The sequence below is a fragment of the Arabidopsis thaliana genome (assembly GCF_000001735.4).
Source record: "Arabidopsis thaliana chromosome 1 sequence".
Taxonomy (NCBI): domain Eukaryota; kingdom Viridiplantae; phylum Streptophyta; class Magnoliopsida; order Brassicales; family Brassicaceae; genus Arabidopsis; species Arabidopsis thaliana.
In genome coordinates, this window is record NC_003070.9 from 13,953,910 (window position 1) to 13,971,619 (window position 17,710).

Genomic DNA, 17,710 nt, shown 5'->3' on the forward strand with positions numbered 1-17,710 from the left:
TAATCGAACTTGTTTCGCGTCCAAATTATTTCGGATGTGATATGGTATGTTCTTCGAAGGTTAAAACTTCGAATGAGTTTGAGTTGTTTTGTCTTGGGAACCGATTGAAGTGAGGTCACACAAGGGACCTGCCAGATTTTGGGAGCTGGGCTTGTGGTATCGCCAGGTCGCGAATGAAACCTTTGTTTCTTCCTTGTTTACTATGTTATGTGTTGATAGCGAAAGAGTTAGATTTGGTTGTAGTAGGTGAGCTCCGATGAAGCCGAAGTGATGTGTTCTTATAAGTTTAGTTCACTATTGACTTTTTGGAAGCGAGATCACAAAATGGATCCTCCAACGTTCAGGCGTTGGGCTTTGGGTATCGTAAGATTACGAATGAGTTTAAATCATACTGTAAATGATTGTCTTTGCGAAATATGATAATAAGTATCAAAATTTTCTTTTATTCTTATCTCCAAATTGTTAAGTACAAAAGGAGGTAAAGCAAGCGACGATCTGGCGTTTGGTCATTGAGCAGGGACCTGCTCGATACCGAAGAAAGGTTAAACTGTCAGGTGAGCAGCTGATCTTCGTTGATGGGGGATGCGATATCTATTTCCCTTATTGAAGTTTCGCCTTTCAGATGGAAGGGTTGAGGTGGTAATTGCGTTTGCGGAGGTGACTGCCTGCATACCTGGTTAAGGGATTAAGCCCTTTTGTGATTTGATTGAATTGGTGGTTCTGCTCTTGGGGGAGCTGCCTACGTATCCTGCCAAGGGATCAAGCTTTATCGTAGTTTGATTGTTTTTGAGTACCTATTCGTGGTATTTCTTGAGATGCATGGCATTCCAAGGCCGTAACTCACGTACTCCGTTGATAACTTTTACGAGCTTATAGACGCCGCAACGTACCACCTCGGTGATTCGATAGGGACCTTCCTAGTTAGTTCCCAGTTTTCCAGCGTTTAGCTCTCTCGTGTTGCTGAACACTTTTCGCAAAACGAGCTCTCCCACTTCGAATCTCCGGATTTTGATATTGGAGTTATAGTAGCGGGTGACAGCTTGTTGATAATTTTGAACTCGGATCATTGCCTGATCTCTGCGTTCATCGATGAAGTCCATGTTGTCGCGTAACATTTGCGTGTTCATGTCCGAGTTAGCATGACTGGCGGTCCTTCTCACGCTTGGTATTATGGTTACGATAGGGATTACTGCTTCTAAACCATAGGCGAGAGAGAACGGTGTTTCTTGCGTTGATTTGCGAGGTGTAGTTCGGTAGGCCCAGAGAACTCCGTGAAGTACGTCGGACCACATTGATTTTTTGGAATCAAGTATTTTCTTGATGTTGCTAAGTATAGCTTTGTTGGCGGCTTCTGCCTGTCCGTTACCTTGTGGGTAATGGGGGGTGGATGTGGTAAGACGGATCTTCCATTTGTCGCAAAATGCTTTGATTTTTCTCGAGGTGAGGTTAGTCCCGTTATCGGTGATAATCTCATAAGGTATGCCATGTTGACATACGATATTTTCCCATAGGAAGTCCTCGACTTGTTTCTCGGTTACCTGTTGGAAGGCTTTAGCCTCAATCCATTTGGTAGAGTAGTCGGTGAGGACTAGCAGGTTTTTTAGTTTCTTCTTCCCACCGGAGGCTTCCATGGGACCTACGACGTCCATGGACCACTTCATAAATAGGTAAGGAGAAGATATCGAGGACATTTCCTCGGGAGGTTGATGAAGAGTAGGTGCATGAGTTATCACAGAAAACCTGATATACTCAGAAGCCCTCAGTGTAAATGATCAGCGAGCTAAAGACTTGTGGGTGCTAGATTCTGGATGCACTTCTCACATGACTTCAAGGCGAGATTGGTTCTGTAGTTTCCAAGAGAAGGACACTACAAAGATTTTACTTGGTGATGACCATTCTGTTGAGTCACAGGGACAAGGCTCTATCAGATTAGACACTCATGGGGGAACCATTACAATCCTTGAGAATGTCAAGTATGTACCAAATCTTAGAAGAAACCTAATCTCTACAGGTACCTTAGACAGACTTGGGTACAAACATGAAGGTGGAGACGGTCAAGTGAGATACTACAAGAACAACAAGACAGCTCTACGTGGATCTCTCTCAGGTGGTTTATATGTTTTGGATGGTAATACAGTGATCGCTGAAAGCTGCATTGCTGAAAGGTCCAAGGAGTTGACAACACTCTGGCATAGTCGTCTGGGACACATGGGTGGTAACAACATGAAGATCCTAGCAGGAAAAGGATTGATCAAGCCTAGTGAAGCTACAAGCTTGGAGTTCTACGAACACTGTGTCATGGGAAAGGCAAAGAAAGTCAGTTTCAATATTGGAAAACATAATTCTGAAGAAATTCTAAGCTATGTTCACGCAGATCTCTGGGGTTCACAGAATGTAACTCCATCCATGTCAGGTAACAAATACTTCCTCTCCATTATTGATGATAAATCCAGAAAAGTTTGGTTGTATTTTCTCAGGTCTAAGGATGAGACGTTTGACAAATTCTGTGAGTGGAAGGAGCTTGTAGAGAACCAGACAGACAAGAGAGTCAAATGTCTAAGAACAGACAATGGATTGGAATTCTGTAACATCAAGTTTGATTCATACTGCAAGAAGTATGGCATTGAGAGGCACAAAACGTGTACTTACACTCCACAACAGAATGGAGTAGCAGAAAGGATGAATAGAACTGTGATGGAAAAGGTTCGATGTTTGCTAAATGAATCAGGATTAGAAGAAGAGTTCTGGGCAGAGGTAGCAACTACAGCGGTGTACATCATAAACAGATCACCGTCTGCAGCTATTGACCACAATGTTCCTGAGGAGCTTTGGCTTAATCGAAAACCTGGATACAAACATCTGAGAAGGTTGAGAGCAGTAGCTTATGTTCATGTGGATCAAGGCAAGTTGAAACCGAGAGCTATTAAAGGAATTTTCATCGGGTATCCATCGGGTACAAAAGGATACAAGGTATGGCTCTTGGAAGAACAAAAATGTGTCATAAGCAGGAATGTAATATTCCAGGAAGAAGTGGTCTACAAGGACCTGAATGACAAAGAAACAGTTGTTAAGAAGGAAGATATCAGAACTCAAACTGATAATCATCTTGTCATTTCCAAGACTAAAGAAGTTTCAGACCAAGGTGGAGTAACTCACATAGAAGAGTGTGAGGAGTCTGATGAAAATGATGAACAAGAGCCGGAGACAGTGAATGAGACTGATCCCACAGTGGAGAGTGAAGGTTCTTTGGCCAACTATCAACTGGCTAAAGATAGAGTAAGAAGACAGATCAATCCACCAGCTAGATTTACAGAAGAAAGTGGAGTTGCTTTTGCGTTAGTGGTGGTTGAAAGTCTCAGTCTGGAGGAACCAGAAAGCTATCAGGAAGCCACACAAGACAAAGAGTGGTTGAAGTGGAAGAATGCCACACATGAAGAAATGGATTCACTGATTAAGAATGGCACTTGGGATCTAGTTGATAAACCGACTAACAGAAAGATAATTGGTTGCAGATGGCTATTCAAGTTGAAGAGTGGTATACCTGGGGTAGAACCAGTAAGATTCAAAGCCCGCCTTGTGGCAAAGGGCTACACTCAAAGAGAAGGAGTGGATTACCAAGAAATATTTGCGCCAGTTGTGAAGCACACATCTATCCGAGTACTCATGTCAGTTGTGGTTGATCAGGATATGGAACTAGAACAAATGGATGTTAAGACAGCGTTTCTCCATGGCGACTTAGAAGAGGAGCTGTACATGGAGCAACCAGAAGGGTTCATAACAGATAAAACAAAAGATAAAGTGTGCTTACTGAAGAAATCCTTGTATGGTTTAAAGCAATCACCAAGGCAGTGGAACAAGCGTTTTGGCAGGTTCATGATGGAGCAGAAATTCATTAGAAGTGCTCATGATGCTTGTGTATATGTGAAACAGGTTGAACAAGGTTTTGTGTACCTGTTACTGTACGTTGATGACATGTTAATTGCTGGGAAAAGCAAGGCTGAAGTCAACATGATCAAAGAACAGCTGAGTGTAGAATTTGAAATGAAAGATATGGGACCTGCAAGCAGAATACTGGGTAAAGACATTACTCGAGATCGAAAGAAAGGCATTCTGCGCTTGTCTCAGGCACCTTACATCAGAAAGATTGTTCAGAGGTTTAATCTGGATGAAGCTAGAGTGGTGCGGACTCCTATTGGCGCCCATTTCAAACTTCCAGCTGTTAGAGAGGACGATGAGTGCATTGATACAGAACAAGTTCCCTACTCAAGTGCAGTAGGCAGCATCATGTACGCCATGATAGGTACTCGTCCTGATTTGGCCTATGCCATTTGTCTTGTTAGTAGATACATGAGTAGGCCTGGTAGTTTGCACTGGGATGCAGTGAAATAGATATTGAGATATTTGAAAGGGTCTCAGGATTTAAGTTTGGTGTTCAACAATGAAAAAGAATTTAGAGTTGCAGGTTATTGTGACTCAGATCATGCTGCTGATTTGGACAAGAGAAGGTCCATTAGTGGTTATGTGTTTACTGTAGGAGGAAATATAGTTAGCTGGAAAGCAAATCTGCAGCCTGTAGTTGCAGTGTCTTCTACAGAAGCAGAATATATAGCATTAGCAGAAGCTGCAAAAGAAGCTATATGGATAAAAGGACTGTTAAAAGACATGGGATGTGAGCAGGAGAAAGCTTGCATTTGGTGTGACTCACAGTCAGCTATATGCTTGTCCAAGAACTCGTGTATCACGAGAGGACTAAGCATATAGACGTCAGGTTCCATTTCATAAGAGAGGTGGTGCGTGCAGGAGTAGTTGATGTGTTGAAGATTCACACCTCAAGGAATCCTGCAGATGCATTAACAAAATGCATTCCAATAAACAAGTTTGAGTCAGCTTTGGATGCTCTGAAGCTGATCAAGTGGGAATGATTAAGTTCAGCCCCTGCTGGAGGTTATGACCAAGTATAGTGATTCACTGGTATGAAGAAGAGGAATGAGGATCAAGGTGGAGATTGTTAAGAAGTGATCCTAATTCTGGTTTAGTTGCAGAAACCTGAAGTCGACCTGGTTAAAAGACTGAATTGGATTTGGATTGGTATTGGAGCCGGTTAAGCTCTAATGTTCGGTTATTGGAAGAAGACTGGTTTGACTCTGGTTTATAAGGAGAAACAGAAGACTCTTGATGGCCTAGAGGGTTTACTAATGAGACTTCTATATATAAGGTCTCTGTAGTCGTCTTCCACAATTATTCAGTTAGAAAAACAGACTCTGTAATCTTCTTCTTCCTCTTGAAGCTCCATTGTTGTGAGCTGAGAGAAACACTTCTTTGATAGTGAATTGTTGGTCAGAATCCAGCCGAGACGTAGGCTTGCTCACACCGAGTAAGCTGAACTCGTAAAACTCGCCGTGTTGTTCTTTGCTTGTTTCTCATCTTCTTTCTTTGTTCTTTAATCAAATCGAAGAGCGTAAGAGAGAGAGCTTGAGAGATCGATTGGGGTCTTTGATCGGATCGATTTCGAGGTTGGTTTTAGTACAATTGGCCTCGATGCCTCTTTCGGTTACTAGGTATATGAGGAATTCTCCTGAGGGAACTCCGAAAGAGCATTTCTTGGGGTTTAACTTCATTTCGAATTTGTTTAGGATTTTGAAGCATTCTCTTAATTGCGGGACGTGGTCTTTTCACGAGCTGACTTGACCAGCATATCGTCGATATAGACCTCCATCGTTTTACCTAGCTGGTCGGCGAACATTCTATTCACCAATCTTTGGTAAGTAGCTCCAGCGTTTTTTAAACCAAAGGGCATTACTTTATAACAGTAGGTGCCTCGGTCAGTTATAAAAGCTGTTTTTTCTTGGTCATCTGGGCGCATAAGTATTTGGTTGTACCCGAAGAATGCATCCATGAAAGACAATAGTTCGTGTCCCGCAGTGGCAGTGGGAAACTGTCTTTAGGACATGCCTTATTTAGGTCCGTAAAGTCGATGCATACTCTCCACTTCCCGTTTTTCTTTTTAACGACGACCGGGTTGGCGAGCCAGTCAGGGTATTTTACTTCTCTTATCGATCCGATCTTGAGCAATCGATCGACCTCATCGTGCACAACTTTAGCCCTCTCGGGACCTAGCTTGCGACGTTTCTGCTTTATAGGTTGGTAGGTCGGATCAACGTTGAGTTCGTGTGAGGTTACCTCGAGGCTTATTCCTCGGAGGTTCGCACTTGACCAGGCAAAGCTGTCTTTGTTTTCTTTGAGAAAGGTTATGAGATCCTCTCGTATCGCTGGGTCGAGGTCTTGACCTATCCCAACGCATCGTTTGGGATCTGATTCGTCTATGCAGACCTGTGTTATCAATGACTTTCGAGGTCCGCATTGAGAAGGATCAGAGGATCTGACTGTTTTCATTTCCGCGAGTTTGTCTTCTATCATTAGTACTACGGGGTCAGCCTTTTTGATAAGGTCGTAGCTGCCCATATAGCATTTTCGGGAGCTGCGTTGGCTGCCGTGCACGACTGCTATTCCCTTGTCCGAGGGGAATTTAATGCATTGGTGGTAGGTTGATGGGACGGCTTTCATGGTGTGTAGCCATGGTCTTCCCAGTATTGCGTTGAAAGGAGCTTTCTTGTCGACTACGAGGAAACTTGTGAGTCGCCTCACTCCTCGTGCGACGGTCGGGAGCTGGATGGTTCCTAGAGAAAAGGTCGTATCTCCAGCGAACCCGGTAAGTGACGTTTTCCTGCCCTGCAGCTCAGAATCGAGGTGCCCCATTCTTTTGAAGGCGTCGTAAAAGAGTACGTCAACTGAGCTTCCCGTGTCGATCATTATACGGGAGCGTCATCGTGAGGTTTATCGAGGTCGGTGGTTTCGCTTTCCCAGAATGTGATCTGGTGGTCAGGTCCCATCATCGGGCTCTTGCCTTTTGTGTAAAAATCTGCCTTCCTCTGATGAGTTTTGATCGAATTGATTGAGTCGTTGCAGAGCTGAGACCCTCCCATGATGAAATCGATGCGTTTAGGGGAGAGGTGCTCGGTTGCGCTTCTGCAGAATTTCGAGAGGCGTAATGGAAACCTCATGTTTTTCTTATGCGGGGCGGTGGGAGGTGTGGTGACGTACCTTCCTGTCCCGCCACCTAAATCGAGTGCTGCAAAGACTAGGTCTATGCGTTCTCTCATAGCAGGTGGGGGAGAATCACTTCCATCCGGTGTTCGTTCCCGTTTCTTTTGCTTGGGAGTTTGCTCCTCCTCCTGTTCGTCGGGAGGAGGGGTTTCAACTTTGGGGTTTGAACCTTTTTTAGTCTTTCCCCTAGCTGCGATTAACTTTTTAAAGGCGCGACACTCCTCGGTGGAATGTCCCCTTTTCATGTGAAACTACTTCAATGATGGAAGCCGCTACTTTCGTTAGCAAGGGTGGTGAAAACTTTAAAGAAAACCCAAGTATGTATTTGGTACCATGAGTTCAAATTCGATGCTAAGACATGATAATTGCAAGTTAGATTCAGGTTCAAATTGATAGGGAATGATATCAGATAATGACAGTGTGATCGAGTAGAGCATTCAAGACATGGTGCAGTTTTACTTCAATCATTGACTATGCATCAAACAACTAGCAACGATGAACCAAAATGCTTACAAGGCTATCTCATCATAATCCCCTATGCATATGCGACAATCCTATATGAAACATCGTAGACTCAATCCTAAATGTGATGCAACTATATGAACCTAAATGTGATGCAACTATACGAACACTGCAACTATACGAACACTCTGTTTTTCTTCTTCTTCTTCTTCTTCTTCTTCTTCTTCTTCTTCATCTGAAGTTTGAACAATCCATGCACTAGATTTTAGAAGCTCTTTTTTTCGGTCCTCCAATTTTTTGAGTAACTTAATAGATTCTTTATTTGGACACAACGTCAATTCTATATGATCAGCAGCAACAGATGCAATATCTCAATTCTATATGATCAGCAGCAACAGATGCAATATCACGGAAAGTACGACATAGATGTCTATATCGCTTTCCAATCGATTCTTTGACTGTTTCATTACGTGGCTCTGAATGATAATAAGATATTTTTCGTGCTTTTGCCTCTTTACTCCATCGATTTAGAATGTAGTTAGATGGGATTCTTCTAACATTCTTCTTGTCCAACATTTTCAATGCATGAAGACATAAAATCCCGGCAAAACTAAACTTCATGCAACTGCAACATATCGTCTCGTTTGCAACATCATAATTAACCAAATGCTCTTGTGCTACACCACGATAAGATACTTTATGTTCATATACCATCTCAGACTTACTAACCTTGTTGGCAACATAATCACCAATAACTATGTATTGTTTTTGGAACAAGCTAAAAATTTCGGGTGTATACACTTCCTCTGCATGTTGCAACATCTCTACAGTAGCACATAATACCGGCAAGGTATGCATCATATTGAAATCAGCAACTAATTCCTTATATCGTCGATCCTCCAACACTCTCTCGTAGTGTTCAAAGAAGCGCAACAAGTTATAACTATGCTTCAAGTATTTTTTCAAAATATTATTCATACTTTCACTACGTTGTGTGCTCACCATATATGCTGTAAAAGTATGACGTCCATATACCATTGCCCATTTTTCTCTCAGCTCAAACAAATTCTTCAACCATTTATCCTCTGTCAAGTTATGCTTCTGGAGCATATTACTCCATGCCAATAACCAATATTCTTCTTCCTCATGGTCATATACACACTTACTAAAATCCATGACAAATTATTCTGCTCAATGAAATACATGACTCAATTTCTTTGCAGCATTTTGGTAAATATGCCAAACACATAATCTATGTTTTGTATCAGGGAATACCTTTACTATTGCATTCGCCATTGCTGCACATTGGTCTGTAAGAATTGTTTTTGGTTGTTTTCCAGACATTGCTCCAAGAAAAGTCTCGAAAAGCCACTTATATGACTCACTGGTTTCCTCATATAAGAGAGCAGCACCAAACACAACTGTTTGCTTGTGATGATTGACCACGACAAATGGAGCAAATGGTCTATCATATTCATTGGTCTTATAAGTTGTGTCAAAGCAAATGACATCTCCAAAAAGATTGTAATCACTTATTGACCGATCATCTGCCCAGAATATATTAGTGATCATATCATCCTCATCAAGTTGCATTGAATAAAAAAAAGACGAATTACCCTCCTTTTTTCTGAAAGTATTCCAAAACAGCTCCAGCATCTCCCTTTTCCATTTTTGCCATTCTCTTTCTCGGTATATGTAATTTTGATAATCTTTCTTCAAAAAACCCAGATTTTCTTGCCCCCCAACTTCTCTACTCATCATTTCAACAGTTGCTTTTGCTGAAATCCCTGACATATCATCTGCATGTTGTTTTTGAGAGATAGATAATTCCCGATTTTCTTTCAACAAATGCTTCATAGGTGTTTCACTAAATCAGGGTTGTGGTTCGGCTCGAATGATACAACCTAATATTTTCCGGTCTACTGAAGGTAGCAAGTCATATGAGCATTACAAACATCGAGTGATTGCTTGTGAATATGATTTTATGACCTTGGGTTCTTTCCTATACCCTTGTTTTGAGCAAACATAAAGAAGCCTTACTACCTTCCCTTTTTTTTTCATCCTCCGTTGTTTTCTTATATTGAAACCACGATTTCCTCCATACTTTGTATAAGTTATATATGCAATCTCATCAGAACTGAACTCTATTCCAATATATATATTTTATCTTTCTTCTCATTATCATTATTTGCTTCAAAAGTAGCAACCTGTTCAGTTACAACATCATCCTCGTCGTTAGCTATTTCATCTTCTTCTTCAAATTCATTGGCCGAAGCTTTGTTTTCACTTATTGAGTCATCTTTTTCTTCGACTAAAAATTCTTCACTTATATGATTACTGTCCATTGCAACTGTTCTTAACGTTTCCTGATCAACAAGTTCAATAACAAAAAAAGAAGTTGGTCTAAAAAACATAAACCATAAAAAAAATTAACATAAAAACTCACACATGTATCAATTATATTTAGTTGTCTCTATTCATTCACAACCAGCCTTGAGAAATATTTCTGTAATGAAGATAAGAGAATATGAAACTTTACTTGGAGTTGATGATTTAAATCAAATCAAAGCCGACTTGCTCTGACTTAGTTTCTGTATGATTCGAGACGTGATTCAAGAACAGAACAACTTAAAGAACAACTTATCTTTATTATGATTTAAAAACTCACCCAAAACTAAATCTCTCTAGGTCTTTAGAAAAACTCTCTAAAGCCTCTTAATCTCTTTCTTGTGTCTTATGGAACATCTCTCCATAAGCCCTTATTTATAGATATTAGACTACTCATAATCCTATAATGAATAGGAAAACTTACAAACTTATCCAACTTGACTTTTATTTGTATTTCTTATTTCTTATTATCTCTTCTAGAAAGATTACTTGCTCCTCAAGTAATTGGAATTATCCAACATTAAAAACAAAGTATTGTTCTTTTTTCAAAAAATCTATCGTGCTTTGAAGTTTTAGAACTTTTAAAGATAAGTTGAGTTAAAAGAAATAAAAGAGATAGCATCTACTCCTAATCTATCTTTGATTAAAATAAATATTTACTCATATATAAAAAGAGAAGAAAACGTTAGATTTTGTTTTTTTTTTATAAATTTTGTTGTCTTTTTTTTTCAAAATTGCTAAATTTAATTACAAACAAAACTAAAAGAAAAAGAAAAAAAATGAGGAGAAGACGGCGTCAACGTTAATCTATGGAAGTGAATAACAAGATTTTTGTTTCCTTAATTTTATTTTAATTTATTATTTAGTTTAAATATGATATGACATAGCAAATTTTTATTGGATATTACAAAGAGAGGTGAATAAAAGGGTTCACTCCTATGAGTGAACTCAAATTTTATTCTATTAAATAATTCGTAGTTTTATGTAGCTAATAGCCAATACTTAATAAAAAATTTAATTCATAACTAAAATATAGCCACAAAATTGTTACATATAGAATCCGTGGTTAATTAAAAGCCACGAAATATCCACGTTTTATTTTTGTCACTACTTCGTGGTTAATGTGAAATTAGCCACAAATGTTCATAGCTAGAACATAGCTATAAGAATTTTTTTTTACCATTATTTTTAAGGTGACCACGTTCACCATGTTTCTAAATTTTAATATTCACAATTTTATTTTTTAAAATATTTTTAAGGTAGTTTAATTTTTGCTCAACGACAAATATATTTATTTAACTCTTATGTTTACCAAAAAAAGTTTATTTATTTTACAATAATTAAAACAAAACAAAATGAACACAACGTGGGAATTGTTTTTGGCATGTGGCAATTTATCATAATGTAAAACTTATCCGATATTCCTGTAAAACTTATCTTCTATGTGCCCACATTCTCCACTTTTAACGAATCAAAATCGTAACTTCCTCAAAATCTATTTTAAAAAATGTTTTTTGATCGTGAATTTACTTCTTTGAGACAAGACAAGGTCATCTGTCAATATATTTTTCATGTTCGTCAACATATATTGTAAGAATTATGTTTGTGTGATTGTGTCTATCTCTCAATTCTTCATTATTCCACGCTAGAGTTAAGAAATGCGGTTCTATTTCATGATATTGGCATAAATCAGTACCTTTGACCAAAACTTTCTGAGATTCGAGTTACTGTACGTGGCTACTTTTTATTTGCTTCATCTTTCATAATCATGTTTTATTACTAATTTGTATGTTGTCATCTCAAGATTTTTGACATTTTTGGCTTTATTTACTTAAATTCTCTCTCTATAAAGGCTGCAATCCACTTCCAGAAGCACTGAGTAAGCAAGCCACTCCAGCGTTTAAGAATATAAGCCAAAGTTCAATAATTCTGGTTGTTACAAGTTAGCTCTTTCTTTGTTTTTAAGTACTTTAGGCTCGATTCATGTTCTAAACTTCTATTATCTTTCTTATTTTCTATCAATAGTTTTTTTGTTAAAGAATTTTCTATCAATAGCTTGGATTTTAAAAAAGGGAATTGAAACGTAATAAAGGAAGCCACATAAAGAAGAAAGAAAATCTTAAAAGTTTAAGACAAGTTAGTGGAGGAAGTAAAAGGAAAATAAGACCATATTAGAAAAAGAACAAAAACATAGAGAAAAAATTCTAAATTATTATTTTTTGGGTTCAAAACCTGCTTAATATCTTCCACAATATATTGTAAATTTTTGGTTTTAGTTTTCGTATAAATTTTACCGGTGTATAGCACCGGGTATAAATTGGGTGAGTTACAAAGTTTTATGGCTGAGTTACGAAGACATACATTCCTGAGATTACAAAAAGTGATTTTTTGAGAAAACGCCAACAATAATTAGATTACATATTCACATGCACACACCAATAATTAATATTCAAAATAATTCAAGTAAAACAAAATTTTCAAAATAATTAAAATTTTTATGTTTTGCTGTAGAATAATAACACGACACGGCTAGTCACTTAGTGGTTTACCCGAGTGATGACAGCGACATGGCTTAGTTATGACTGAGCCCAGAAACCTTCAAATCCTCCACCGAGAACTTCGTATCTAGATTTACTTTAGAGTCATATCTTGTTGGCCGTTTCATCCTTCTTTGCGATCCTTCGTTGTTTCCGCATCTACCTGCACAACTCTACACCCTCTTTCGTCGGTGTTAAATACGTATTTGTGTTTCTTTACGCAAATACCAAAAACAACAATTATCGGAACAAGATCAACGATATCTCGAGAATGATGAAAGAAATTGAAGAAGAATAAGGATGACGATGAGAAATTGGAAGTTCCAGTGATGTCAAAAACTCACGTGAAAAACTCAGGTGAAGAAGACGAGTTGAAAAAAAAGACATCTCGTATTTCTTTTGATGATGATGACATGGAATGTTGCATCAGACGTCATTTTTTTTAATTGATGAAGTGACAAGTACGCCAACAAAGGAACATGTAAATTTGCCTAAATAAATTAGCCATCAAGCAACGCTATAACTCAGCCACAACATATATACTATCACAATTATTAAAAAATAAAAAAAAGGTCAGTTAATTCAGCCATTTAATGTTGTAACTCAACCGACAATCTTTAACTCAGCCATATCGTTTAATAAGTCGGACGTAATTGCATGCTATTATAGTAATTAATCTTTCGCTACTAAGTCAGCTATAACAAGGCCGAGTTATCAGTTAATCAAGCTCTTTACTGCTGATTTATAACTGTCAAACATAAATCAGCGGTAACAACATCCCATAACTAACAGACAGCCAGAAATTGTTAACTCAGCCGTGTCGAGGAAATAACTCAGCTGTCGGGTAAAAACTCAGCCGTAACTTTGGCTGGGTTACGCTCGAGATTCTTATAACTTAGACAAATTTCATTAACTCAGCCGTTACGTAGGCTGGGTTGTCTCATCACTCAGACAATTTTCATAAATCTGTCGTAACTATAGGCTGAGTTATACTTATAAGTCAGCCATTTTCTCTTACCTTAGCTATTTTTTCTTAAACTGCAATATACCGTAACTCAGCCGTAACTGCCACTGTATCGCTTTACGGCTGAGTTCATTAATACACGTCAACGATTTCTAACGTGGCGACGCGGGTTTGCAGACGTGGCAGTGAATTCTCTGTCATTACGTTTTTTCTTGTAACGTTTAATAGGGGCACGATGCGTATACAAAATAGGACCAAAATATGATAGTAGTAAAATAATATTTTGTATGGTTCTGGTAAATACACCTAATTTCTATGACATTTGAGTAAATCTCCCAACTAATATAGCCCATATATCTTAACATAAATGCTTTTTTTTTTTGAATTGAATGTAAAATTTTATTGAACCAAAATCTTTTGTACAATAAAATTTTAGATAGTGTGAAACGAAAAACAGAGTACTCGCGGTTATGTTGACCGAGTGGAGAACTAGAGCCTTAGGCCTTCCTCATAGTGAAGGTTCTTTGAAGTTTTGAGTGAGCTGATTCTATGCCGCACTGTTTTGTCGATGAGTTTGATTAGCCGAGCTTTTGGAGATGGATGCTCCCCGTGACGTACCCTCGCCAGATGTGATAGAGGGTACATTGAAAGCTGTACCGAAGTAGCAAGAGGATGAGTGTAGGGATGCTTGTACTGTGTAACAGTGCAATGAGCTGGTTCCAATCTGTCAAATAGTTGATCGTGATAAGACGTTGTGCTAAGTTCTTCCAAATGGCTGAGGAGTATGGGCAGTTGAAAAATACATAGTCCCTAGTTTCCTCCGTGTTATTGCGCAAGAAGCAATCGACCTGCAGCCATGTGTTCCACTTCTTGATTCGGTTTCCTGTCGCTAATCTGTTATGGATTCCAAGCAACAACAAAAAAAAGAATATTTACGGGTCGAGTAGGAAAACCACACTCCTTTGAACCATATAACATTAGGGTAAGATACTCTCATGTTATTCCAAGTGTGCTTAGTGGAGAATTTAGCCTTGAATTTATCTCCCTCAGCTCGCCACATAGAGATATCTTGCTCATTTGCTTGGATCCGTTGGCGAGTACTCTGTATCACGGCTTCTATCTTGTTTAGAAATTCTACTCGGTGTCTACGGCGTCGTTGAGAGGTTAGAGCCGTTTCCACCATTGCGTCTAGTGGTAGGCCCATATCAATGGCTATACGAGGACCTATTTCATCAATCAACCTGCCCAAAGGTGACTGGTTATCATACCAGAACGATGTTGAGGAGCCACTTTTCATTTCCACTTTTTGCATAGCTTTTGCACTTTCTCTGTAGTTGAGTATTTTTTTCCACATCCATGAACCTAAGCTAGAACTTTCTTTAACTGGTCAAAGTGACCCTTTTCTTATTAGATACTTCCACACCCATGTAACCCGCAAAGATTCTTGTTTGGATGTTATCTGCCATATCAACTTCAAGGAACTTACTTTATTTGCTTCACTCAGTGACTTAATTCCCAGTCCTCCCTCGCTTTGCGGCTTACAAATCTCTGTCCAAGCTATCTTTGCTTATCTGGAATTGAGGTCAGAACTAGCCGCACATAGCTTCTCAATTTCCTTTATGCAACTGTTTGGTAATTAATAGGCAGAAATCCAGAAGTTTGTGATACTTACAAGAACTAACTTAATGAGAGTGAGACGACCTGCATAGGAGAGTGCTCTTGCAGTCCATGACCTTATTTTTCAACTAATCTTTTCCAATAGGGGTGCGTAATCAGTTGTCGTCATTCGCTTAGTTAGCAGAGGCAGTCCTAAGTATCGAACTGGGAGTTGTCCTGTTTCAAAAAGAAAATTTGAAGTAATATGATCTCCTATCTGATCTAAGATGCCAGCAAAGTAAACCGTTGGTTTCTCCAAATTTTTCTTCAGCCCAAACTTACTTGCAAATTCCTGAAACTTTTGTATAATACCCTCAACCAATCGCGCATGGCCATCAACAAACACCATGAGGTCATCAGCAAAGCATAACTGTGTTAAACAAATGCTTTTTCACTTTGGATGGTAGGCAATGGTTCTATTTACCGCAGCCTGGTTGATTAAGTGTGACATAACATTCATGTAGCTGACAAACAAGTAAGGGGAGAGAGCACATCATTATCGTAGTGTCTAGAACTGTTGAAAAACCTATCTAACTCACCATTCACTTGTACAGAGAAAGTGGTTGTGGTGATATATAATTTGATCGAATGAATAAATTTACTCAAAATATTTAGTGCCGCAAGAGTGTTCAGCAAGAAATCCCATTGCACTGAATCAACATCCTTATATATGTTTATCTTCATAGCACAACGGAGACAAACCGATACTTTATGATAATCTTTGACGATTTCTGTTGCCAACGGTACATTTTCTGTCAACAACATTTCCTTAACAAAAGCTTATTGGTTTTGCAAAATAAATCTCGGCTGTAAACACTTTAGTCTATTTGCAAGGATTTTTGAAATGACCTTATAAATCACATTGCAACACGAGATCAGACGATAGTCTTTCATCTCAGCAGCTACTTCTTTCTTCGGTATTAATGGTAAGATTGTCGTCTTCAATCCTTTCGGGAGAAAACCAGTGGTGAAGAATGATTGAACTACAGCTACAAAATCATTGCCAACGATAGATCAAGTAGCTTGAAAAATTTTCTTGTGTAACCGTTAGGTACTGGATCTTTGTTGTTTGGCATTGCAAACAAAACGTTTGGTATTTCTTCCCCTGATACTGTCTGTGTAAGCATTGCTTGGTCTGTTTCTAGGCAGCAAAATGGCATGAGATTTCTCAAAGCTTCTAGTGTCATACCTACAAAATCACTCAGTTGAGTATTGAGAAACGCCTTAAAGAATCTCTCATCCTCTTCTTCGATTCATTCACTCGTCTGCAAAATTTTGCCATTTAGTCCTCTTAGTTGCCGAATAGAATTTTGCATTTTCTGAATGTGTGCAGCTTTGTGGAAGAATGGGTTGTTCTGATCACCTACATTCATCCAATGAAGCGTAGATTTCTGCTTTATATAGCCTTCCTCCAAATCAGCGAGATACTACCAATTTGTGTGAGCTATAGATTCTTCTTGGATCGTTTGTAGCGTTGGATGCGCTAATGTGTTAGCTTGTTTGGCACATAGATTATCATAAGCCTCACGAGTCCTCTTTAGAAGGTCTCCCAGTTTCTCCTTACCTAGAGATCGCAAGCTTGGTTTCAGAGTCTTTAACTTCTTCGGAAATCGATGTAGTGCTGAAGTAGAAGGGAAAAGGGGATGTGTGGTTGTCCATTGGTCTTCTACTACAGACTGAAATTCGGCAATCTTCATTAGTACATTGACAAATTTAAAGGGCTTTCGGCCCCCTCGTGCTATAGGTTCAAGGTTTATCCAACCCCGAGCATGGTCTGAGCAGCCACCCGACTCAAATACACTATAAAAATGTGGAAAAACATCACACCATACTTCATTAACCAAAACACGGTCTAATTTTTTTCCAAATAAGACCCTCCTCCCTCTTGTTACACCACGTAAATAAGGGACCATGATATCCAAGATTAGTTATGGAACAATGTCGTATAATTTCCTGGAAATCTCTCATCCCCGCATAATTGATTTGTGTACTGTCAAAATTTGAGTGCTCACTTCCATCAAGGATCTCATTGAAATCTCTCCAAATCATCCATGGTTTATTTCTAAACAATGGTGAATCATGATGATAACATATATCCTCCCAAAGTGTTTTTCTTTCCTCTGCAAAATTGATGCATAAACGAAAGTACAGAAAAATTCATTTTCTCCTCCTTCCAACAAAACAGAACAAGTGATCATTTGACTGCTCTTTCTCTCCAAACTACCGAAATGCGGCCTAACCGGTGTGATTCATAATTTTTCATAGATTACCAACCCTAAAAAGTTAATGACATAATACCAGATGCCTGAACTTCCTTGACCCTCGTCTCTAAAAGACAATCAAACTACAGGGGAGCTTGTATTTAGACCGCGAATATTCCAAAACAAACTCGACGTCTAATGTTTTTGTTCTGACCCCTTTTACTCGAAACACTAGGCATGCACTACAAGAAAACAAGCATTTGCGATTCCAAAAACAGTCACCAGATGGTCGCAAACACCTTTGTAAAGGCTACTTTGGGTCTACTTTGGGAAAAACGGTCGCAAAATGTATCAGAACTAATATAGTCGCCTATTTGTGACGATCTCCTGACCATAAA

General features: G+C 38.8%; 5 pseudogenes across 5 annotated transcripts; 1 reads left to right on the top strand and 4 right to left on the bottom strand.

The window, feature by feature from the left end:
* Nucleotides 1-917: 917 nt before the first annotated feature.
* On the bottom strand, nt 918-1,691 carry AT1G36830 (annotated as a pseudogene; the record flags this gene model as incomplete). The annotated part of the gene is made up of 1 exon: nt 918-1,691.
* Nucleotides 1,692-1,712: 21 nt separating this feature from the next.
* Nucleotides 1,713-4,922, top strand: AT1G36840 (annotated as a pseudogene; the record flags this gene model as incomplete). Its single annotated transcript has 1 exon — nt 1,713-4,922.
* Nucleotides 4,923-5,480: 558 nt separating this feature from the next.
* AT1G36850 lies at nt 5,481-7,376 on the bottom strand (annotated as a pseudogene; the record flags this gene model as incomplete). Its single annotated transcript has 1 exon — nt 5,481-7,376.
* A 604-nt stretch (nt 7,377-7,980) lies between these two features.
* Nucleotides 7,981-9,863, bottom strand: AT1G36880 (annotated as a pseudogene). Its single transcript has one exon.
* Nucleotides 9,864-13,697: 3,834 nt separating this feature from the next.
* On the bottom strand, nt 13,698-17,507 carry AT1G36890 (annotated as a pseudogene; the record flags this gene model as incomplete). Its single annotated transcript has 1 exon — nt 13,698-17,507.
* Between the last annotated feature and the right edge of the window lie 203 nt (nt 17,508-17,710).